Below are 26,797 nucleotides of genomic sequence, written 5' to 3' on the forward strand. Positions count from 1 at the left end.
GCGGGGGCCATGAACGCCACCGCCCAAAGGGGCGCACTGGAGAGCAGAGGCCGATTGACTTTAAAAGTGACACGGAACACAACTTCAATCATGCGGAAAATTAGCTATATTCGTGGATGTCCCCCCACCCAAAAAAAATAAATAAATAAATAAATAAAATTAATAATCATAATAAAAGAAGGGAAAAAACGAAAGAAAGAAAGAAAAGAAAAAAACTCTTGAGAATAAGCAATTATAGGCCTATAAATAATTATAGAGCTTAGGAAAAAAACATTTAAAAAAAATCGGAATGCAGAGTGTCAGTATCGCATTTCAGTAATATTTTATATTCCAACGAAAACCAACGCAGCAAATAGATCCAGAAAATATATTTATGCGTAATGAACTTAAGATTATGATTGATTTACTTATTTGAATCAATTTACTCGGAAAAAAAACAAAAAAAAAAAAAACCGTTGATTAACACGTTTAATATATCAAAGTAGGTATTAGTACATGGGTTACACAGTAAACAAGACTTTATTAGCTTATTTTCCTTGTATATCGTTTTCACTATAAGGTTTAACACTCTCTAATTTGATAAAAATGTATTCTTCATATGAATACCTCATTTTTGTATTAAAATAATCTATCTCAATTTACCAGCAAAGATAATTTTTAAAGTTATATTTTTTCTACTTATTCTAAAAGTCAATATTAACTAGATTTAAACTAAAGCAAAATTTAACTGTGAAACAGAAGGCACGCCCTATTTTGAATGATATGGGGAACAAAAAAAATAATTATTTTACAAAAGGTGACTTGTATTTATTACATGCTTTGATTGCTGCATTAGGATTTTAACTTAAAACAATATTTGCCGATCACTCAGCCTGTAGCGTTGGTTATTTTATTTTACTCTAGGTCGGTACGAAAGTAAAACTTACATGGTAAAACATACATAGGAAGATTGGGTGAGAACCGATACTTTTACGTGTAGTCATTTATGTGTTATATGTTTCCTTTTAAAGTTTGATGCCTTAAAGTGTTTTTTTTCACTATGAATAATAGTACCTGCGCATGACGACTTCTTTACCACTATGTATTTTACGGTAGGCAATTAAAAAAAAATAAATCCATAGAGTTAACACTCATGAAAAAGTTCATATTTTTGAATAATAGTATCAACAAAAATAAATTATTGAATAAATGGTTGAATGTATTTCTTAGAAGATTCTTTGACTGCGGCGTTTTGTTTTACTTTGAAGTTCTAGTAGAAATAATAAATATCTCATATTCTTCAATCGCTAAAACTTCCCATTAATGGAACGTAAAACCGTAAGTAACCAAAAAGAAAAACTTGGCATCGGTCCAGCTGGGTAAAACCCGTAAACGAGTAAAAAATGACCCTTTATACATAATACATAGCTTATGTGATAAAACTCTCAAAGAAAGATTACTGCCCAAGAAAAAAAAAAACTTATAACAAAACACCCACAGGTTTCCCAGAGTAATGTAGATTCAGTTTGGTTTTGTTAGAAGAGCGACAATTAAATTCACGCAAGTTCTTTTGCAACGGAATTATTCTCACATTTACTGAAATTTTGTCTTTTAAAAATGTTTCCTTAAGTTTAAATTTCTCACATCTGCTCATAATACATCTGCATTTAAGTTCATTTATTATCTTTTCCATGCAAATTAAGTAAGCGTTTTTTGAGTTTTTTGTTAACAAGTATAGCGATGGCGTTCTTAAACCCATGTGTATATATATATATATGATTATGGTTGAAAATTATGTAATAATGAATAAAAAGACTGTGGAATTAATTAACTCTGTTTGTTTAAGTCAATTATTAAATTTGTAGAGCGACGATGAAATGATGTGGGGAACTATTATAGTTTAAAAACGAGTTTTTTGTTAACAAGTATAGCGATGGCGTTAGCAAACCCATACTTGAAGTTTGCTGCTGGAATATATGTTTAAAAGGCGATGTATTTGTTAAACTCTGTTAAATAAAATATGTTATCAAAATTGATAGAGAATCATTAAAATGATATTTAAAAGTACTCTAGTTTTAACGTATTTTTTTTTTTTTTTTTGAAAGAGGTGGCGTTCTTAAACCACATATGTGTTTGATGTAGTAGATAGCAGAATAATTGCTCAATAGATGTTGGTATTCGTTAAATTCTGTTTGATAAAGTCTGTAACCGAAATTGATAGAGCGTCGATTATTTTATATGGAAAAGAATCATAGTTTACAAAGTAACTAAATTCCACACCTGAGAATTTTATAAAGTATATTATTACAAAGTATATAAAGATATACTTTGACTTTATCAATAGGATTCCAATTGATTTAAGTTGCCTTAAAAAAGTGAATGTAAATCTATTTTCTCTTGCTAATTCTAAAAACTACTATTTTCTAAATGTTCTTCATGCGCCAAATTTCAAATACAATTTAAATGAAGTTCTATGGTTTCAAAGTTTGGCATTAAGAGCCGCCTTTTATGTGGAATGTAGCAACGATAAAAATTTGTCTCTCTTTTAAGTAGCTTAGAAATTACTGTTTGTAGTTTTTGAATTGATACTTCATAGATGAAGAGGAGTTGCAATATGTCGAAGCTGTGACTAGTCATAGTTACAAATGAAAAATGCGAGCATTGTTTTATTTGTGCATACATTAATTTATTAGCTGATATTCTAATTATGTTATCTGTACTGCCGTGGGTAGGCAAAGGGCAGTAACTGAAAATTTTTCTTTTTCTTTCTTTTTTCTTTTTTTTTTTTTGCATTTTTGTCATCTGTTGCAAATTAGTTTCACTGTACAAGCTGGCTTGTTTGGTTTCCTCTGAAAAAAGTTCGCGGACAAAATTCTTATTCCAACATTTACCTATTGTTAGTATTGAACTCAGCACACATTTCTTCAACTATCTCGAAAACTCATTCATGCTAATACTGTCGTTTACTTTCCCACGGCAGTAGAGACGTCAAAATTCGTTGCTCGTGGTTGTGATTACATGTTTTAAATGTTGTTTTTCGTCATTTGGTTTTCGTTTGTCTTAGAGTAAAAAAGGTTGAAAATGATCGGAATGGAATGAGTTACTTCTAATATTTTAAATGCTTTTTTTTAAATATACAGTTGGCTCTCTGTTAAACGACGCTCTATTTAACGACTTTCTCTATTTAAAGACGGCTTTTCACTGTCCCAAACGGCCCACTATGGTGTTAAAAGCATTCTATTTAAGAACGCTTTCTACTAAAGGACGATTTTTTGTGGTCCCTTGAAAGTCGTTAAATAGAGAGCCAACTGTATTAATGGTAGTTGTTAGTAAACTTGAGTTTTGGAGACTGAAAGTTCAGTGTCAGTTCTTACAATATTTGGCATGAGAAATGTTTCTGCTGTCGACATTTGTTTGCTCGTTTGTTTGTTTATTTGCTTGTTTGTTTGCTAGTTTTTTTGTTCGTTTCTTTTCTCTGTTTTTAATTTAATTCCTTAGAAAGGTATAATCATTTATCAAATGATTTTTTGTACAAAAATAATGAAACTGTAAAGAATACTAATAAGTTGAAATCAGTAAAACTTTCGTTCGTAAGTTATTTTTACTCAGTATGATCAGATTAGAGAAATGTATTAGACCAAAGAAAACCAGGTATCCATTTATATGCGACTAATGCTGTCATTGTAATTACTTAGTCTAATTATATTTAAATTTGTATATCAGTAATCATTACTGTATAACATTAAAAGTGAATGAGTCACTTGGTTTTAAGTTTAAAGAGTCAAGTATAGTTCCAAAGCCAAAATATATATAAAACTAAAAATTTCTAATCGTTAAACAATTCTTACTTTTTTCAACAATGTTCTATTACTGTTTTCTCTTGGCGATGCGTTTATCTGGTTTTATTAGGATTAAAAAAACTTTCTGGAAGTTAGTGTCATATATTTACAACATTAGGTTTTTCACTCAGGAATATATAATACCCAGGCCAGAACGCACTTAAAAAGGCAAATATTAAATTTAATTTGCTGCTAGACGCTGCGCTGCTTTATTTTCGCATTTATGTCGAGTTGTCCTCTCAAAACAGAAGACTACATCTTCATTCAATTATGTATGATTTAAGTAGTTTTAAGAATAACTTCTATCACAATTCTTTTTATACATTTTCAATGTACGCTACGAATTTCGAACAAAGAAAGCAAATAGCATAGTGCTTTTACATTAAATATTTAAACTCATGTCTCATTTTCAGACAGATTTTATTACTTAGCTTTTATTTATTGTATCGATAAAGACGTTTCTCATAAGTATTTATTCCTATTTTCAATGAAATATTGATGGTAATTGTTAATGCGAAATTAAGTGCCATCACTCAAAACATAATTGTTATTAAATTCTCTATAAATGGTTCAAAGCCCCACAAAAAATCAAAAATCACAGAAAATTTAAATATAACCAACAACAGGAAAAATGTATTTGATAAAACACCTTCAGCCTATTGCAATGATTTTTTAACTAAAGAGTTTTGTCGGACTCGACCACACCAGATTGACAGAAGCTGTTAGAACCGACCATTAATTTCCCGTTTTGCCTTTATCCTCTTACATATTCAAAGGCATGTTCAATTTTGGATGAGAACCATGTAACAAAAAGATAAACCCATTTGCAACTACTCTTTTTTTCTCTCTTTAACAAACCAGGAAGTAACTTTATGTTTGGGGATTAAAAGGATTCAGAATATGTGTAGTAGATGGCCTGCATCTAATTAATTGCTTTCGGCCATTATAGCTAACGAATCCTTGTTAAGATTGTTTCGTTACGGGTTGTTTGTACACACACTAGTGAGAATGATATGCAAATTCAGAGTGTGTCGAAAAGTATTTTTTGATTAATTTGCGCTTACTTCCTATGTTTATCGTGCTAATGTATAATTACATTGCATTAAAGGTTCATTCAATTTGGTGGTGTGATAGTACCAAAAAAAAAAAAAAAAAAAAAAGACTTTCACAACAAATAGCAATATGGAATTTTTATGATTCTTACAAAAAAAGCAATTTCATTAACTGATCCAGTTATTTCAATACAATATACAAAAAAAAAATAAATAAATTTTTTTAGAAAACTAAATTTTTTTACTGGACCACTCATAGAACGCGATATCAAATTTTGTAAAGATTGTAACTACGTTATTACTAGGATGTGTTTAGACATATAAAACAAAAATTTTGAAAATATCTTTTATATTTTAAAAAATACAAGCTGTCCTATAAATAGGACAACGGTCCAAAACACTACAAAAATCTCAAATTTTTATCTTACCTTCTGAGGAAAAAATTACAGGATGAAATTTCGGAAAACATACTAAACAAAGTCCAACACTGCATTTTTGGCACATAGTTGTTGGTTTTCGCTTGCAATTTTTGCAAATGGCATCTTCTTTGGCGGCCATCAGCATTTTTACCAGTATATGCTCATTGTTGAGATGAAGGAGTTCTTTGTTATTTTGTAGCAAACTGAGTTGTCTTATTTTATTCTTTGGAATTGATTCATCTAAGTAACTGATAGTTACTGATCTTTGGAAGGTTACTATATCTTGTACTTCACTCTGACAAAATAATTTAGAAAGCTTCCAGACTGCAGCAAGAGCTGTTTCAAAGCAGTTCAAGAAAATGGGCCAATACCACTTTTTTCCTTGGATTGAAGCAAAATAAACTTCATCATGACTGTCAAAAAGGTCTACTCCATTTTTATATTTGTTATAGGTGGTGACACAATATGGCACATCGACTTCTTTTCTGTCTCCCTTGATTCGGCGTTCTACTTTGGTTTTTACTTTTGTATCTTCAAAATTGCTCATCAAAGAAACGACACGATTATCATTCCAGTGTACAGCAACAATTTTGTTGGCAGCGTCAAATACTGCGTCGGAAGTACCTCTTGCTGTCTTGGACAAATATTTCAGACTTCAATGGACATTTTTATATCCTATTGACTCTTACAGTCCCAGTTACACAAAATTATTTTTGCTTGAGTCGAACAAGTAACCCATGGGAGGTAAAAAAGTTATCCATGTATACCTTGTGAAATGCAGGATTTTTCACAACAGATAGTAAATTTTCAACAACGCGTTGAGAAAGTGGTTTGTTACATTTTTCATGAGCTCCTTGATATTGAAAGGGTATCTATCATTCCATGCCAGAATCCATAATTTATATACAAATTTTACTGGCTTGTTTTTCATGAACATCTTACCAAAATAACGCACCATTCTTTCCTCAATTAGATTCTCTGAAAAAACTCCAAACTGCTGCAAAGCAGCATTAAGTTTTTCAAACAATGGTCGAATTTTGTAACAACGATCTCGTTTGTCGATTGTGGAATTGTCATTGAAATGAAGATAATGTTTGATGTCACAGTATTTTTTTCTTGAGATAGCATTACTAACTAATGTTGTGCCTATATCGGGAGCATTTTCCCAATATATTTTTCCATGCGGTAAAAGGTGATAACCGCTATAAAACATAACACCTAGGAACACCTTGAATTCTCTCTCAGAGATACTAAATGATGCTTCCCAAAAGAATGATCATTCTTTTGGGAAGCATATCGGTTTGTCTCTCTAATGGTGTGTGATATGTCTTCAGCCATCATATGAAAAAGTACAATAGGACTTTTAACAGAAACAATATCTGTTATATTTTGGTGTTCTTGAAAAGTAATAGATTTAGAGCTGAGATCGAATTTTGGTTCACATTTTTTCCACTTCACATCATTCATTTCGAAAATAGGCGCATCACATTTGTTTTTCGTAAAGATTTCTACAGTTCCAGCAGCATCTTGTACATCAGATTTATCATTCAATGCTGGTGTATGACAATTTGTGAAAGAGTCATCTATTTCTTCTTCCTCACTAACTAAATCAGGTTCGGGAGGAATAATAATCACTTCTGGTTCATCAATTTCATCATCAGAGAGAGAGAGAGAGAGAGTTCATATAATCAAGGGCTTCCTCAACTGTCAGAAATTTTTTCACCATTTTATAAAAATCTCATTATTACACATATTATCTAAGAAACACTATGCACTGCAAAGCGAACCAAAAAGCAAATGATACTCTGCTCTAAAAGGAATCCTAAATTTCAGAATGGTTTCCTAAAGAGAACAGGTGTACACCTACAAAAGATCTCATTTCAAGGAATGCAAATCTTTATGTATCTTGTATATAAAAAAGAATACCTAGTGGGGGAAGGGGAAGCTTCTGTCAATCAATTGGACGCCCTTCCACCTTAAAACTCCACCCACTTAACCTTGGTTTGTTATTGTAGGAATACAGCTTGTTTCAGGATTATTTTTGTAGGAATGTGAATCAGAAGAAAATGAGTGTCGGTATTGGACTGTTGTCCTGTTTTTAGGAGACCTGAATATTTCGCTAAATAAACCTATAAAATATAATTGTTTTCTTGAATTTTATTATTTATAGCAAAAGCACTGTTCTTCTACTCCAAAAATGAATCAATAAATTTATTTTTAAAAGGAATGTATAATTTTTAATTTATCATAAAATAATATATGTTAATTAAGTTTTAAGTTTTATGGTTATTTCCCAATTTAAATTAAATTTATTTGTCAAACATTTGCTTGTATATTATACACACCTACGTCAGAAAAGTTTGTGACAATGTTTATATAAATCGGTTTATTTACTTGTGATTTATACTTGTTTATTTCAGCTGTCCTATTTATAGGACAGCGGTCCTATATGGGTTAAATCACATTGACTCTCAAAATGATAGATTACACCAATATTTAGTTGCTTTTTCAGTATCTTCTAATAAAGATCTCATATTGCCACAGTTTGACCTTATAAGAAATTACAAAACGTTTCCTTAATAGACACTTTCACATGAATGAACGCTGAATCTCCTTTGATTTCTTGCTATATCTATTTTTATAGTAACAGGTTCATGCTAGAAGCATCATCAAATCTTTCTCAACATTTATTTTAATCGTACAAACATTTTTTTTCCATTTATCATGTTTTTTTATGTTTTACGCTAACTTTTTAGTGGGATCCTGATTAACATTTTGACATCAAAATTATTCTACAAAAGGTTTCCTTTAAAATCTAAACAACTACTTAAACATAAGAAGGCAAAAATTATGATCTCGCGAGATTCCAAACATGAATCTGAAACCAGGACAAAATATTAAATATGCATTTTCAAACCTTTCGAAGAAGTTGAAACTTTGCTGTTCCCTCTTCCAATAACACGAAACTTCCGAAACTTAAATTACAAAACCCAAAGGAAAAAACTAATGTAAACTGCAAAAAATTTTGGAAAAAAAAATCAAAACACATTTTTGCCGCATCAGCTTGTTTAAAGTAGATAAGCAAAAACCTTTTTTCCATGTCTGCCTTCCAACCAATATTTTCCTTTTGCGCCCGCCATCTTGTTTTTCCATTCATATTCAAGCGCAAAGACGATTTGCATCCAGATAGCTTGCGTGCGCTCTAGTCACCCAAATCTTCCTTCGAATAACTGCGGCGAAGGATTCAAAACCCTGGGTTTTTGATCGTCCCAGGATTTTTGCATGTTCAGGGTTCGTAGGCAAGCATGCGATTCTTAAGCATAACCGCTTTAAGATTTTTGTCCTGTTTTCTGATGTTACGTTTATTTTGCGGCGGAATCGTTTTTACTTGTGATGTTTCTGTTTGAAATTCGCAAGTAGGAAGTGATTTCACTTCTTACTTAGCAAAACGTAAAATTTTCCGCTGAGAAACTTCATACCATCCATCTTTTCACTTTGTTTTGAGAATTCTTGCATATATTACTAGACTCAGTGAGGCTGGATTTCTTTTTCTTTATTTTTTTTTTCATTTACGCTATGTTGTTGATTTTTGTCTCAAAGTTTGAGAAGGAAGATCAAATGAATTTGAGATTCAGGGTGTTGATAAGAATTACACTCATAAAAAAATTATTTTAAAAATTGTTTAAAATTTTGCATTTTTTTTTTCACTCGTCTCTTCAAGATTATGTTTCCATTGGCATAAGATGAGCTAAGCTAACATCAAAAACTGAAACTGATGTCGAACAAAGAAAAAACTCCCAGGGGTAGCGCGAGTTAGGTTTTAAATGTTAACCCTTCAGAGAACCTTTGTTTTTTACTCATATTGGCAATTCAGAAGCGTCTATTCATTGTCATAAAAGGACTGTCATGACCCACTCACGAGTCAAAACGTAAATTCTAGCTGCTCTAGTTCCTGGCGTGAAGTTGACAGTGGTCTAAACCTTCTCAGAACTACTGAAGGTATACATGTAGAGCAGTTTGTAGAGTTTTCTGTTTCTCAACAGCGACATTCTGACACTGGTTCGTGGACGAACTTTACCAGTCCCTGTAAATTTTTGCCTCTGCGACTGAAAAAATTTTCATCAGTCAAAAACTAGGGTTCATTGTATTTTTGTCCTTATAAGTTGGCAATACTTGAGTATGACTGCATCTTGTTATTAACTGGGATTGTATTTTGTGATTCGTTTTTATATGTTTCTGTGATTTTTCTCTTTATAATTGTTTACTTTTGTACTTAAATATTGTATTCATCAAATACGTAATAGCAAAATTTTACAATTAAAATAAATTACAGTTCCTTAATCCCTAGCAATGTATTTTTTTTTAAATTAAATAATAAACAAGTGAGATTAAGGATTCAAAAAATGTTAATAAAAAATTATTACCGATTCTGCGATCACGGGAAGTTGAGAAACGCTGCTTTAAATCTTATTTAAATACGCTTATTCAGTGGTTACTTGTGTATACACACACATTAATAAGATACTTTTAAATTCCCTACTTTCTAGTAAACAAATCAAGCCAAAACCATGAATACATTAAAGCAATTGCTATAAAAGTCCTTTTACCGCTACTTTGATAAATTTAATTATTTTTCATGTCTTCACTAAGCATTAAATAATTTTCTGCCCGGGCAGCACTGATATGCGTAAAACTGTTGCATTTGTGAAACGTTCAAATCTTATTTCCAGGGTATAAACGTTTTCGTAAAATAATTTCGCAAATACTTAATGGGAGGAGAGTAGGATAATTGCTATGAAATATATAATGAGACTTCAGAGGAAGAAAAATGCTTGACAAAACTTTATGAATGAGTTTATTTCTCTAATTTACGTAATAGGTAGAAGAACCGTAGCAGTTTTAGAAATTTAAGAGTGAATTCAATAAAAAACGAAATTTAGGCGCTTGCTTTCGGCATTTTTTCTTAGCAGTTTTGCCATTTTTCATTTTGTAATTTTTTGGAGAAATTAAAAGTAGGGTTCAAAATACATACAAATTTAAAATAAACTTACAAAAGCTGCAAATTCGTACTAAAGAGGTTTTAGTAAGAAAATTTGCATTTCCTCATATAAAAAATAATTAATAAATTCATTATTTGAACAAAAACGTGCTAAACTGAAACCAAACATTAAAACTCAGTCAAATGAGAGACAATAGCCGAATTACATTTAGCGTTTGTTTTTGCTTTTGAATCATTAAAACAAGTTTTTTTTCAATTACAGAAGCTAATTTTTAGTCCACTACTGGTTGAATTCAAGCGTCAGTATGGCATTATCTAAGTTTTTCCTCACTGAATTAATTTTTTTTGCATTAATTTGTTACATTAAAGTATCAAAAAGTACCAAAACAGACGCATTTTTATGATTGATATGTTAGTAAACACATTAATTAAAACAAATGTTTCACCTAACGTATTAAATGTTAAGATTCTGAACTGGAAAAATAGTATGTAAAGTTATCAAACGTAAAATAAATATAAATTCATTTGTAGATCTCGAGTAATGAACAAAGTCGAAAAGTTTGTTTAAATGTTGATATCTTTCCTAAGTTTCATAGAAAATTAATAATCGCATATTATTATGCGTATTAACAATATTTTGAATGAACCTGCAATTTTCTCATGCCTTTTATTGTACCTGGCAGCATTGTGAAGGTTATGCAGGTCCTAATAATGGCATTAAGACGCGACATTGTCAGGTTAGTTTTAGCCCAACTATAATGTCAAGAAAAAAAATGCCTGGTTGGACATTTTGCAGAAGTACGTTTAGATTACATGCGATAAAAGATTTATATAATAATGAATAAATGGACTGAAATTTAATTTAAGGAGTCTATGAAACCTCAATATCGGTCTAATTTCGAAGTTAAGAGCGAGTACTCACCAACTAAAACACCGTTAAACTTGCTTATTAAGCTTTGAAATTGAGTGCTTGGTAGTTCACCTTTAATCCAAGAAGATAAGGATTAGCAGCTTACCATGAAGATACAAATAGTTTTATGGTATGTGTCACCGTGAATGTCCAAAACCTGGAAAATGTCGACATTAACCGGTGATTTTCTCATTAATATAGCAAACACTTAGATGAAAGTCAAATATTTTGCGAGAATCACCGATGATTGTTGACTATCTCTAGTTTTGGTCTTTTACAGTAACATATTATGCATTTAACGCGTCCACTTTACAACTGAAACTGATTTGTTTAGCTCATATTCATTAACCAACAAGGCTGACTGTTTTCCCATCTTCAAGCATTGTTATTTATGCAGTTATATGACAGCCAAAAAAGAACGGAGTTTGTTTGTAAAAGTACAACTGAATTCGTCACTACAGGAAAGATAACTTTTTTTCTTTTATTGAGGAAATGCAATGTAAGGGAAAAGAGAGAGAGAGAGAGAGACACTAAAATTCAAAAAGAAATTTCACACGTGGGCTTTGGAGTTGCCAAAAATCACATAACTTTGCATAGATAACTAATATCTCGAAGCTGATAGAAGTTTGTATTGAAAATGGAGCTATATGTAAGCAGAAACGCGTGTATGAAATTCATTTTGAATCCCATTCTTATTTCTACGCTTTCATTTCAACGTCCTATCACTATTTAATTATGCTCAGTGCATTTTTATCATATTCTTCTAATATCCATAAAGGGGACTTGCATAACTGTTATATGCATTCAAAATTTTTTAAATGTTTCTCACTACTGAGAACTTATTTGGCCAACAAGCTAAGTCTAAGTTGGGTAAATGAAAGCTCGATAACTTATTTTCAAAAATTCAGAAACTTGAATTTAGCACATGATTTTAAAAGTATTTTAATTGATACATGGAATTATTTTTCAAACCTTGGGAGAACTTTTCTGGTTCTCTGTTAGACGTTTTTTTTTTTGAGGAGGGGGGAGAGGGGGGTTTGAAAGGAAAACAGATACAGCAACTCAGCGAAAGAAAAGCCTTAACCAGCGAACAAACACATATTTTGTAGTAGTTTCCTTCTTAGAATTGTATAGATGTCAGTTAGTTTTATAAATTCCTCTAAGAAAATTGTTTTGAAACCTTATTTTTAGAAGAAAACAAACATAAATACGAGCTGTTAATTCCCTGATCGATCTAGTTGATACGGAAAAACCTGACAACTATTTGGTACAACCTCACTAACATTACCTTTGACAGTTTACTTAAATAATTTCATCTTTACCACACTAATGGATCTTAGTATGCATTACTGGGGCTGGAAGGGAGTATAATGGCGAAATAGGGAGGAGACTAGGCATATGTTGGGACTAGAATTGCAAGACGCGGGAAAATATGCACGTGATACTGCTAAAACCATCGCGTGACTGAACCAGAGGATGCGTCACGTGCAATCTCACGGATGCGAACCGCCCACGGATCGAACAGAGGAACGGGTACAAGACAGAATGAGTCTTGTTTCTCTTCCAAACCAATATGACTCAAGCGGGAGATATATCCATTTTTGGATGAAATGCTTGTCTATGTAAGGATTGATTTTAAGTGAAATATGTTCTTTGTTTGTTTGCGCTGTTTTGTTTACGTAAGGTTGATGAATGTCGTTCCATTGTTTCGCAAAGCTGTTAGAATTTAAGTGGCAGAAAGATCTATTTTCATAACATGGATATTTTTTCATAAAATTAAGAAGCGCTTAAAATTGAATCAAAATTGAACAGACATTGTTTTAGTTAGTTTCAATTGATTAGTTCAAAAAAGTGCTTAGAAGTGAAATAATGTTTCATTTAAACATTGGAGTATTTTAGTCGACTGAATACTTGGCATGAAGTGACGTCTTTTTCTCAAAATTATATTCACCAAAAGATTTTGATAAAATTTAAAACAACGCCTTTCAATATTGATTTTTACTTTGAAAAGACTCTCAGAATACGAAAACGTAGTTTAATGCGGAATATCAAACGAATCATTCTTTATTTAATTATAAACCATCTGCGTTGCCCGACAATGCACACCCTACTCTGAAAGTAGAAGTTGTGTCGAGAGTCTCAGGACTCTTAAAATGTTAACTCGACACAACAAATACTCATTATTTAAAAGCTTGGAATTAAATTTCTGTAGATGCTATGAATATAAATTTAATTTTAAATGAAAGTGGAAAAGCTGAGATGAAACACCCATTTTAACACTGAAATTTTATTACACGTATAAGAAAACAAAAAGTATAAAATTTACTTTTTTTCTCAAGTTCGAAAAATAGCATGTAACAGCGTGTCCTCTCTCTCCATTTAAAATGCTTGCAAAATTCTAATACTAATTTTGAAACAGTGTCGTATACTTTCCTCAGACCTCAAACCTAAATTCATTTTTCTTTTCTGAAATTAAATATAAAAATTTACCAAAATTTTATAAGAAAATATTTAAAATAAAATAAGTTTGCTTTTTAAGTAAAATTTATGTTCAAGACATAAGGATAGGTCAGACAAACATACATGATTTTTTTTTTTTTAAATATATAAAAAAAATTTGAGACATCATATGCTCTAATCGAAAAAAAGACTGCTGAATGAAAGAGATTTAAACAGCTGCTGTTGACAGAAGACATGTTAGGGATAGTTAAAGTTTTTAACCTTCCTCTAAAATTTTTTTGAATATAGTAAAAAATGAAATATCAGACTGGTCATAATTAAATTATGCACAACATAATTTTTCTTTCAAAAAAATTGAAAGTTTTGAAGTTCCTTAGAACATTTAAGTGATGCAAGTTTAACAGCAAGGTTTGGAAGAAAAAAAATAGTACAAGTTTCCGTCAACGTGTAGGAAAAATCAATTTTATGACTTTAAATTTAAATCTTGTCCACTTTCGACCAAAAGCTTTGTTGTTGGAATTAATAGCCGTAAACATTCCGTTTTGTTAATTTTCTGGCAAAACCTCCCTTATGTGAACTCTTGAGCATCAAAGGACTTCTATCAAGTTTGGCAAAGATCCGACTTAAGCTGCATTTGCATAAAGAACATACAAACACGCGCGCGCACAAAAACATGTACAGAGATTTTATATGCACATATATATATATATATATATATATATATATATATATATATATATATATATATATATATATATATATATATATATATATATATATATTAGGGTGGTCCTTATTTATATGGGAAAAAAATAGTTTCGGAATTCAACAAGTGACGCCCCCTAGTTTTGTGACACTATAATAAAAAGTGACATGTGCAAAATTTGAACTCGATCGGTCAATAATAACGCGTGCCCCTAGGCCGTTGAACTTTAGCACTTTTGATAATTTTCCCAAAAATCTTCGAGTTTTTACTTCAGACCCAGTACATCGTTTCTCCTAGGTTGGTAAAATATTTTTACAGTGAGGTAGCACTAAAATTAATCTTTTTAATTACATTATACCATCTAAAGAATTTACGTTGAATAAGAATGAAATAATGCTTTAGAAACGTTCCTTAATCGAACGCTTTTCTCAATGTATCTCGATAGTGTGTATTTTTTTCCGATAGTCTTGGACGGTCTGTAAAATCAATTGTTTTTGTGACTCATATTTGGTAAATTAGTTATGAAATTCTACGATTAATTGTGCTCCTACTTCAATTGTATTATTTACAATTTTCAGTATTTTAACGATCTCTCTTTCCTTTAAATAGCTTCATTTTGCCGTGAATCAGGATCAAATAGGAAAAAATTTTTTAGTACTTGTAACTTATCAAACAGTTTTATTGATTCATAATTGGTTCTATAAAGAGCAAGATCTTTGCTAAAAAAGTATTCCAAATCACTACTGTTATCTGAAATTTGTTAAACAGTCATCAGACACGGCTTGCTTATCACAAGCATTTTTTGGACTAGTCATTTCCTAACTTCAATGTTAATTCCTTCATCCTATTACCGACATAGCGACTAGTTTATCCCCTAAATACCATAAGGGATTTATAAATTTTAGAATCACTGCTTCTGCTGCATGTTTGTCATCATTTTGTACGCTGCTAGTTTTTCAGACATATTATATTATTCAAAGGAGAATCGATTGGGTTGCTGCGAAAAACCATATTTTCATACAGCATTTAATTGTAAAACAGCTTCACAAAACAGCATGGAAAGGCTTTCTTTTCATGTGAAGTCAATTTAACTTGCTTCCTAAATATAAAAAGTTTCAAACAAAAATTCCTTTTGCCACCCATGTGGCTCAGGGTTAAGCTCCAGGTTGCCGAAAACATATCCCTGTAGGAGGAAATTCACCAGGAAATATTATTACAAGTTACGAGAATTCTCTGTAATCTTTCTCAATTCCGCTTTTTACAAACAATAATATGTCATCAACTTCGTCTTCTAGAATTTAAGTGGTATGTGCACTTGAATGAAATGTTATAAGTTCTGAATGATGGAGATCTTTCCACAAAGTTTTGAAGCGCTTGAATAATTGAATATCTGATCTAGAACTAAGAAAAGCAAGAACTTTTTTAAGGACACACTCTGCAGTACGATTTGAAGTGCATGATGATGGCAATCCAAATGTTATATATCACCGTTCAATTTTTGCTCAAAAAAATTGAATACACAACTTATACGGTTGGTATTGCAAGTCGTTGTATCAAACACTACAGCTAGAGCAGTTAGCAATAAAGAGCTATCATTTAAGATATCAAATACAACTGAAGAAATATCTAAGGAATTCCCAGTAGCTGTTCAATATTAGAACCCGAAACTATCACGGTAATCCTGTCGGCGTTCCTTTTTCAGTTACATCTGGATGTAGCTTTGTATCCCAGTGAATAATTACAAAATCTAAATTTAAATTCATGAAATTTAATTTTACCTCTCGAAGATTTTCTCTTGCTCTCTTAAGGAATGTACGATTGATCACTAGGTCATTTGGATTTAAATTTACTGTATCTACATAAGCTGTAAATAAATGAACAACATCTTCATCCCTAATATGGCATTTGCCTAACAGTGATGAAAGGCGAGATGATATCAATAGTTAGCAAGCTTTTTTGCATTGTGGTAGACCAGCTGTAGAAAACAAAAGTTCAACAGGTTAGGATAGATACCCATTTCGGTTTCCAAATCTTGTGAATCGCAAGAATTTGATGAGAATAAAGGACTATGTACTGAAATAGATTTCTACATTGTTTCGATCCGGATATTTTTTTAAATTTATGTATTAGCTATGTAAAATACAGCATATTTTTATGTTAGGAGTAATCGAAGATTTTCCGAAATTTATACTTTAAAAATTAAAAACTGCATAAGCATTTAGGTATGTTTATGACTAAAGAACAGCGAATTAAAATATAATTGCAATTACTTATATTTATAGCATTGAAACCGTGCGACTCTTTTTGCCACACCCATTACATACACAGGGAATTTTGTAAATCAACACCCCCAAAGCCTGGAGGATGGAGGCAATTCGTTGTTGTCAAAGATCATTCATTAATGGCCTATAGAATCATTTGTGTTCATCTTGGTGGGAGGACGCGTTCCCCTGCCGCTTGGTTTGAACAAGCGCAAAAAAGCGGTACGCTTGACCCAAGGCCATTGGTGTACATATACCCTCTGTAACATGTTAAATTTTACAGAATGAAAGTGAGAGAATGGTCAGTCTGGAAGTAGCAGCGCCTATTGAGGTTCAAAATTACTTTAAATATAAAACTTTAGAATATTTTTTACATAAAACTTTGAAAATCTGCAATTTTTTCTTCGAAACTCAAAAAAGAGGGCCCTAGGGGCACGTGTTAATATTCATGGATTGACTTAAAATTTTGCAAGGATCATTTATTTGTATAATGGAACAAATTGAGGGGGCGTCACGTAAAATATCTGCAACTTCAAAAATAAGGACCACCCTAATATATATATATATATATATATATATATATATATATATATATATATATATATATATATATATATATATATATATATATATATATATATATATATAAGTTGTATTTTGTAGTTTTGTCTCAAATTTTATTTTTTTGCATCTTTGAGAAGTTTTTTGAAGAATGTTTTAAACAAACGTAAACAAATATTTAATGTAATAGATTTGCCTTTTACCTACAATGTAAACAAAGCTGAAAAATAATAGATCTGCATTAAAGAGATATTGAAATTTGGCAATATTTTGATTTAAATTTTTCTCCGATCATTTTTGCGTCATGTTTCTTTCTTTTTTTCTTTAAACTCGTTGTTTCATTAAGATTTTATGACTGATGGTATTTTTTTGTTCACAAGTTTTTTGTTGCATATGTTAAAGTAAAATGTATTGACCCCCCTCTCTTACTCCTGCTTTTGAACCTGTAATTGTTTTTGGTGTACCGGAAAGGGAACAAAAATTTAAAAGACATTTCAAACCTTTTTGATATGACAATTTAAGTTATTAGCTCCGAATTCCAACTAACTGTATTCGAACTTCATTCACCGAGTTGTAACAGGGTCGGAAATATTTTTTTTCGGATATTAGCGTATTATAACCATTATAAGGATCCCTTCTGTTTAATAACAATTTTCAGCCAAATTTCAAATGGTCTGCGAGTTTAGGTATTTCTTTACCAGTTGTGTGGATCACTCCTTATAGTCAGAAAGACCAATGCTTCCATAAATATATGATTGTTTTCATCCATTGTAATTTAAATGTATGTTCAATTGTGAGATATTCATAGTTTTTTAGATGCTACTTTATCATAGTTAAAAACATATGAATAAGCTATTTAACTTGATGTTTTTTTTTTTTTGCGAAGATAATGGACATCTGTGTTAACCAATTTTATTCAAAATTAAAATTACAAAATAAAAGCGCTATATATTTTATCATGAATACATTTTGAAGTAGGCACACTTACTACGCTTAGAACTATTTTAGATGAGTGGAAAAAGTGTATTAAACTATAAAAGTTATCAATAAGAACAGTTTCATTTATCTACGGTTACTTCTCAGCTTCCACATATAAAGGAAGTTTTCTGTTAATTCAAAATATTTGTTCTAGATTCAAATTTTTTCCTTAAAACATTGTGCCAAACTTTAAACTTTTTAAACCATTGTACCAAACTTTTAAATTGTGTACCAAACTTACACATGTTAATCATTTTACTAAACTTAAAAATTTATTAACCATTGTACTGAACTTAAAAATTTGTAATCCATTGTAGCAAACCTGTCGGGTTAGTTAAATAATTAGTGGAAAAGCATACAGCGCTAAAAATTTGATTGAAAATATTCTCAACTTCTCTGACTTTTCATTAAAATAAAAAAACCAAAAGAAAACTTGAACGTCTTACTCAAGTCATCATCACCCTAACAGAGACTACAGATAATATCAAACATAGCTGCATTTTCTGATTCATATCCTATCGGGATATTTTTCTTAATCCACTTTTGAACTGAGTCTCAGTCGCAGTCAGATGTGACAGGTAAAACGACCACCGCGAAAAGATCTTAGTGGGGTGATGCATTTCCGTGCGCCTCATTTATAATGACACGTTCGGGGGAGAGCGGGTGTCTGAGGAGACGCCCGAGTGTCATCTTAAGAGGGGAGGCGATCTGCGCTTTTCCCGCTGGATGGGAAACTTTGGTTCCCTTTTGTGGGAAGGGAATGCTGAAGATTATCTACAAAGAGGGGGAAGAATTAGGAAAATGGGTAATGGAGTATGGTAATCCAACTGTTTTAAAGGGATCTCAGAGGGATTTGAAAGTCGTATGTGGGGAAAAAAAGGTTGAATGTGGCTATTAGTTACATGTTTATCATTCTGGAACCCCTTAAATTTATTGAAAGCAATGATGGTTTGTAGTATATTTACAGTGAAACTAATATTTTCGTAAGAAGTTAAGTAAATATAAATTAACAAAGTCAGAAAAGGAAGTGAACAAAAACTAATCAAGCCTACTTTCTAGTACGCACTTCCTAAATCTCATAAAAGCTGCCTTTTCTAATGTTTTATAATTTACTGTTTTAAACGACTCTGTTAAAATTAGATAAGATACGGTTTTTAGGTAAATCTTAGTAAAATTTTATTGATAATACTTAGGAAATTCGAAGCCGATTCTTCGGTTTTTCCTGAGCGCATGAATCTGAAAGATAAAAAATTTTCTTGGCCATTGCGAAAGTAAGAAAGAATTTCTTTCGGAGTATGTTTGGAGTATGAAAGCAAGTTAAATAGATACGAGTGTTATGCCTTTGAATAATGATTGGCCACCAGATTTATTTAGTTTTCAGCAAGAAAAATGGTTCGTTAATACTTTCAACTTACTAAAAACTACAAACTCTTTCCTGGTTGAAATTCCTAAGCTTTTATGCTCATTTTCACACTTCCATAAATAGTAAATTTCCTCTAATTGATTTTTAAATTTTACAATCTATTTGGAAGGAGAAAATTAATATAGAAATGAGCATTTTCTCCTATTAAATTAATGTGATTAATGTTTGTATTTACGTGAAGTTTATTTATGAACATATTATGGAGCTATTTGACATAAATGTATGCAACAAAATAAGTTAAACTTTTTTGAAAAACTTATTCCTAGATCTCGCATCGGTTTTAGTTTAAGTTTACTTTTCAAACATCTGATTTCTTATGAATGAGTTCACGTTTCCCAAAAACGACTTTCTTTAAAACTGAAGGAAATATTAAGCTTATGAATCTAAAGTTATATTTTTAGACATCAAACTCTAATGGCCATAAACGGGACATGACATTTTCATCGTGTTTATAGTCGGACGAAATAAGTTTGGAAGAGCGATCATGACCGTCATGTCAGTGAAATAAAATTCCTTTAAATATTTTTAACGAAAGTGATGCCGAACTATTTTGACGTGCTCACCATTTCTTGAAATATTATCTTAAATGAGTTGCAGGAAAAAATAGCTTAAGTTGATTAAACTTTTCCTTTCTGGATTTTGTTGTTGTTTTTGTCGTATGCCAACTAGGCTGGCAATTTGGGATGCGTTGCTTCACTTTTACAACTGTACCGTAATTTGGTGTGAAGTCCGAATTTTACATTACACACATGCCATAAGGACCCGTTTATAGGGTAGGCAATCATTCACAGTACAATCAAACATTCACACAAAGATAGGACAAGGATAGGAGAGAGAAAGTACGTTTATGCCCAAGCCGAGATTCGAACACCGGACCTTCCTGTCGCAGTCAGACTTCTCTAACCGCTAGACAAGGCAGGCGACATACAATAAACATTGAGATGAAATTGCATTAAATTCATCTTTCGTACTACGAACTAATTCATGACATCGTTAAAAATCATTTAAGTCGTACAATCTCTTTTCCAATATTCTTTGGGTTTCATCTTTTCGTGAGTTTTCTCTTTTGGTACCTGTAACCCAAAACAACCTCAACTCCAAATGTGATTTGTAAATGTGCGAACTCCACCAAATTTCCCACAATTGCCAGAGCACAAACAACGGCACCAGAACGCCCACACCAACACATCCAATCACGCCGCATTAAGGAACGGACCCAGAGAGGGGTGTAAGTCCCACCCTTCCCATCAGCAGACGATAACAGACTTTCTCTACCCCGGTCTCATCGATAATCCATTTGCCGTGTGCGGACCGGATAGATCAAAAAGCGCGGGACAAATCGACTAACGCTCTTAAGTGTGTGCGATGGGGGTGGGGTTTTGTCCCCCCATTTGGGGCTCTAAATTAGCGCTACAGTCTCATCGACTCACTTAGTTCGATGCAGTGGCGCCACTTTAGCACGCCACTACGGGAAAAGACCCTGTAATAGGGAAATGCTGCCTTCTACTCCCCCCCTTCTATCTCGTTCCTTTTAGGGATGTGCTTGTTAAAGTTGTATTTTTTTCTTCTTTTTTATATTCGATGTTCTAAGAGGTTGGCGCAAAACGAGAGGAATGAATCCGAGGGGAGTTACTAAATGGCTTTACTGAGTGGGGATGACGGCTCTTGAATCTTTTTTTTTTATTTTTTTTTGACTTCTTGTTTATTTATGTTTATTTTCAATATTTTTTCCTTCTCTCACAGTGTGTTATGCAATTTCAATTAAAACATATCTGAATTTGAACGTATATTTATCAGCCATGGTTTGCAGGATTACTTCTCCAGAAATACGAAATTTCGGTTTTAGGTACTTTGGGCCAGGTTCTGATAAACATCGAAGAGTTTTTACAAAAAAAGAAAGAAAAGAAAGTATCTATTCCAATTTTAAATAAAAATTAATATTTTAATAAGGATCAAATCTCGATATTTTTCATCGTCTATATGAGCTTAATCAACGAAAAAATAGACATGAAACTGATTAACACAGTAATTTTAGCAGTTCAATGTGGTCTAAGTTTTTTTTCTTTAAAGCAAATAAAAAAATTGTAGTTTCGGTAAATAATAAAAATTTTGAATAACTATTAGCTTATATTATAATCTTTTTTTGTAAAATTTAAGAAGAAGAATTTCTTTTATTCATCAATAACATGGCTGAATTCTTAAAGGGATCGAAGCTACTAATGTTAAATTTCTGAAAAAAATCACTTTATGAAAAGTGGTTTTTCTTTTGATTAAAAGACCTAATTTAGTTACGAGACAAAGGTTGTATCGCCAAATGCCAAAATAAAACCGTAAGCTAGTATAAAACGCAGCACCGCTGTCACATCAAAACTCATGTGACAGCGGTAGAATTTTGCCTGACCTATGTGCAGTTGTTGATGGTTTGACATCGGAGTAAGAAACATCCAAAAATGAAAAGTATGAGTAAAAAAAACATTTCCAAGATAATTGGATGGCGGTATGTTTCACGCTTTTGCAAGTCAATATGTTGATGCTACTTTGAAGAAAGCTGAATGAACATCCTAGTGTAACAGGTTGATGAAACATAGCAAAAGAGATCAACATGCCGTAGGTCTTGATGCCAGAAAAAGAAAATGGTCAAGTTCACCCACAACGACAGACGATCGTTACCTGGTTGCAATGAGCTGGATTAATAAAAACACAAGTATGACTTCTTTTTCCGCCCGTCGTCGCTGTTGAAAGACCAAAAGCCTGCTGCACAGACTGCATAAAGGAGGGTTGTTCGCATGACGACCTGTTGCTTGAGTGACTTTGTCCCCAGTGCTCCTCCATTCACAGTTGAATTAGCCTCGTGAGTATCACGAATGAATACTAGAGAAGTGTACCAACGTACTCTTTACAGATGAGTCTCACTTTAACTACAAAAAAGATTACCAGAGGTTGAGGATATTTTGTGAACCAGAGATAAGGAAAACATCGTCAGTAAGGAAAACATCGTCGTAAGAAACTAACACATAGGTGCTGGTTTGCTTTATACTTAGGAAGCGAGGTATCGAAACATCCACTACGTGCTCGCTGGAGGATTGGTCACAATTGGTTGAATTCGCGTTGAAGATTTACTAGTTTTTAACCTTTACAATGTGTATTGATTCGGTGTTAGAGGACAGAAACTTATATTCGTACGGACAGCGATTGATGCGGAGTTACCTGGAGAGTGAATTCATTCCTCAAATAGCGTGTACTTCGATTATCGGAACTAAACCCCAGGAATATTGTATAAAGCAAATTAGAGATTCCAATCGACCACCAGACTTCCTATACGAGCTCCATCAAGTCTTACCACAGTAATGGACATTTATTCCCCAACAAGCGATCATTAACCACACTATTGCTATGTTGCTTCGTCGTTGTCAAACGTTCATTTCACTGCAGGGTGGATGCCCCCTAGCAGCGTGTGGCTCCCCCTGCATATTCTGACTACCGATTTGAAGAAACGTGTTTGTTTGCATTTTCTTTGCTGTTAAATAGGCATTCTAACAGGGCGTTACTTATGTCGCGTATAACTTACACGCACGCCTGTAAAACAGTTTTTGTTTTATTCTGCAATTCCTCGATGTAGCTTATTTTTTGAACCGGAGCGTATGTTACCGCTGGGTCGTCAGTCGGTTACTCTTCCGTTCTAAGCGTTACATTCAACTGATAAAGAAAACTACCGTTTAGAGAATTCAATGCTAAAATAAATCTGCCATTTCTTGTTGCAGAGAAGAATCAAGTGTAAGTAAGATTGTTGCCCTGCGTATCAAAATTTCTCGAGGCAGATAATAGAATCGAATCCAGTTATTGCGTTTGTTAATTATTTATGAGTGGGATTGTTGCTTAATGCAGCGTCTAAAGGGAGTAAATGTTTTATTCGAACATCTAAATTCAATGCAACAGTATCCATTGCGTCTTTTCTCTTGTGCGTTCATCTTACAAGGCCGATTGCGCTCCTCCACACTTACTTTTGAGTCGGGATTTTCCATTGCTACCTAAGTTTCCAGATTACTTTTTTAATCAGTTTCCATTGTAGACAAACAAAATCAGGAGTTTTTCTAAAGTGAGTTTTAAAAATGAAACGTTAAACTACGAATTTAAACTAAATACATAAATACGTAAATGGCTATAAATGGGGATAACAATTATGCTGCTTGAATATACACTCAAGAGCCAAAACATTATGACCACCCCTACATTTTGCAATGAAATCGCCTGGATGACGTGGAAGACACGTGATCAGGTGGAAATGGTATTTAACTGCTTTTGGAGAGTCTGAAGAATCATTCTTTCACTTACTTCTGCGTGTGATGGGAAAGGCTGTGGATCTAAGCTACTTTGATAGAGGGCATACTGTAATGACTCGAAGGCTCGGAACAAGTATTTTCGAAACTGAACGTCTCGTGGGTTGTTCGCGACCTACAATTGTAAGTACTTTTGCAAAGTGGATGAATGACGGTGAAACCAGCAGTAGACGACATGGTATTGGACGTTCACACGCTATCGAAGAAAAAGATCGTCGGAGACTGTCTCGCATGGTGAAGCAAAACCAGAGCCAGACAGTGGCTCAGCTGACAGCCCAATACAATGCAGGGCCAAGTAGAATAGTATCGGAGCCCACTGTTCAGCGGACACTGTTGGATAAGGGGCTACGCAGCAAACGTCCCACTCGTGAGCCTTTGCTGACCAAGCGTCACTGCCAACTGCGCTTGCGCTGGGTCCGAAAACATCGCGACTGGTCCATGGGGCAGTGGGAGAGAGTTGTCTGGTCAGATGAATCATAATTTGTCATGCATCACGGCGATGGCCGTGTCAGGATACGCCGTCTTTCGGGCGAACAATTGCTCCCTTAATGTACACTAGGTTATACACAGGTCGGTGGTGGCGGTATTATGCTTTGGGGGACGTTCTCTTGGCCGTCTCTGGAACCCATGGTTGTAGTACAGCAGACCCTGAATGCCACAGAGTATCTGAACATCATTGCGGACTAGTTGCATCCTTACATGGCCTCTGTTTTTCCAGCTGGAAATGGAATGTTCCAACAGGTCAACACCCCGTGTCACAATGCTAAAATTGTGTTTTAGTGGTTCGAGGAACATGATGCTGAATTCCAGTTAATGTCCTGGCCGCCTAACTCACCGAAACTCAATCCGATAGAATACATTTGGGATATCATAGGACGGTAGCTCAAACTTAAAAGACCACCAATTCGCAATCTATCGGATTTGCGTAACAATTGCTTAAACATCTGATACAATCTGTCTCCGGCGATCTACCAAGGACTTGTGACATCCATGCCAAGGCGGGTTGAAGCTGTGTTGCGCGTCAAAGATGGGCCAACTCGTTATTGACAGGTGATCATTATGTTTTGGCTCTTGAGTGTAGTGTTTTACTTTATTACGAAAACATGTTTTTAATATATATTCATAATCATAAATGGGGATATATGCATGTATGAATCATTGAAGAAACTGATGGCGATTCTCAAGAACTACATTCGATTTTTTATCTGAAAAATGCATTTGTTTCTCTAAGTAATAAAACTTGGTAAAACAAATGTATTTCTAAGATCAAAAAATAAGCGTGGGGTGGTGTCCCAGCTAGTAGCTGTCTTCAATGGTCAGACGATTTTGATTTTAGCAGAAAAGGCCATTTGGCTCTCCTCCAATTTCGGAACATTACGAGTTCGAATTCCTCCCCCTCCCCTTTTTTGTCATCGTTCTCTACTATGCAATTTATCTAACTTTCACTTTCAGCATTCTTCATTTTGTAAAATTACTTATTTTGAGAATGTCTTTTGTGAAATTTGTTTGGCATTTTCATTGTGTTCGTATTGTTTCGGAGTGTAGTACATGCCGCCGAAATGGATGTAATTCTGCGTGTTGTTGGTTTGCCAGAAATTCTTTAGGAATAAGCAGTGCACTTTGTCATGAAAATGCTCTATTTTACTTGGATGTTAAAGCAATCATGTGAAATTTGTTTTTACTTATGGCAAAAGAATGACAAACTACATACATTAGATTTAGAAAACAACAAAATTTTGCGTGAGCAAAACTTCAGATGCTTTAAGTTAAGAGAATTACATTTCCATTCAAGCTGTTTCTTTGAGGTGCATGATAAAGTCTGCAACTTCCATACCAATGAGTGTTTTTGAACAATTTCCATGTATTTAACCAACAAGTGAATCTGATGTCATTGGAAAAAGTAAATGAAGCGTTTAACATCTTTGCACTGCTCTTTGATTTTGAAAAGCTAAGATTTACTGCTAGGATGAAAAATAACTTATTTCATTTTTCAATTTGTTATTCTTTATTTTTGGAGCTTAACTTTCCGTGAAACGAAAAATAATCATTTTTATATTAAAAGTCAAAAATAGAAATTAGAAATATTTTTGTTGAAATATTTTAAACTACAAGCACGAAATCCCCACTTTTTTAAATACTACATATGTTTTTCATTTTAAATGATTTAAGAGATTTAACTGCCGGAGAAAAATATTTTTGCGAAGCATTTTCTGTATTTCTTTCTTTTTTTCGGAGTTTCCATGCTGTAGGTATTATAAAATGGTTGCCTTTCATTTGCTTTTTGATTATGAGAAAACTATTTACTATGCCAAGAATCTCGATAAGGATTAAACAACGTGTTTGACAAATCTTCTCACCTCTTACTTTCTCAAAACGCATTGTAAATGTTGTGATGAGAAACACACACCTTCTACTTCCGGTCCCAACACATAACCGTTGGGTTGCCAGTCGATTAAATTTCATTTAGACAACGAGATTTGTTTCAATTTTATAGAGTACACAGTAGAGTGTATCAACTTTTAAAGCAGGATTTCCCAAACTCATTTATATTGTGGACCCCTTGCAGATATTTTCTGGTTTTCGTGGACACCCCTACTTAAGGACAGTTCTAAAATTAGTAAGATAGTAAAATATTTACATTACAACTTTAAAAACAGAATGTATGGGAACGTCACAAATTTACCCGATAGTGGGAAAATTTACATTAAAGGTTTCTGAAAGCTCTCAATATTGAATTTTTTAACAGTCAATTTCAAACACATTTTGATAGCCACGTATGAGATAGCGTGACAGTGTTTGTTGCCGAGTTAAAAAGTAAAAAGAAACTTAACTTTTTATTCATACTTTAATTTATTTTAACGATACAAAATGCG

This window comes from Uloborus diversus, chromosome 5 (assembly GCF_026930045.1).
Source record: "Uloborus diversus isolate 005 chromosome 5, Udiv.v.3.1, whole genome shotgun sequence".
NCBI lineage: Eukaryota > Metazoa > Arthropoda > Arachnida > Araneae > Uloboridae > Uloborus > Uloborus diversus.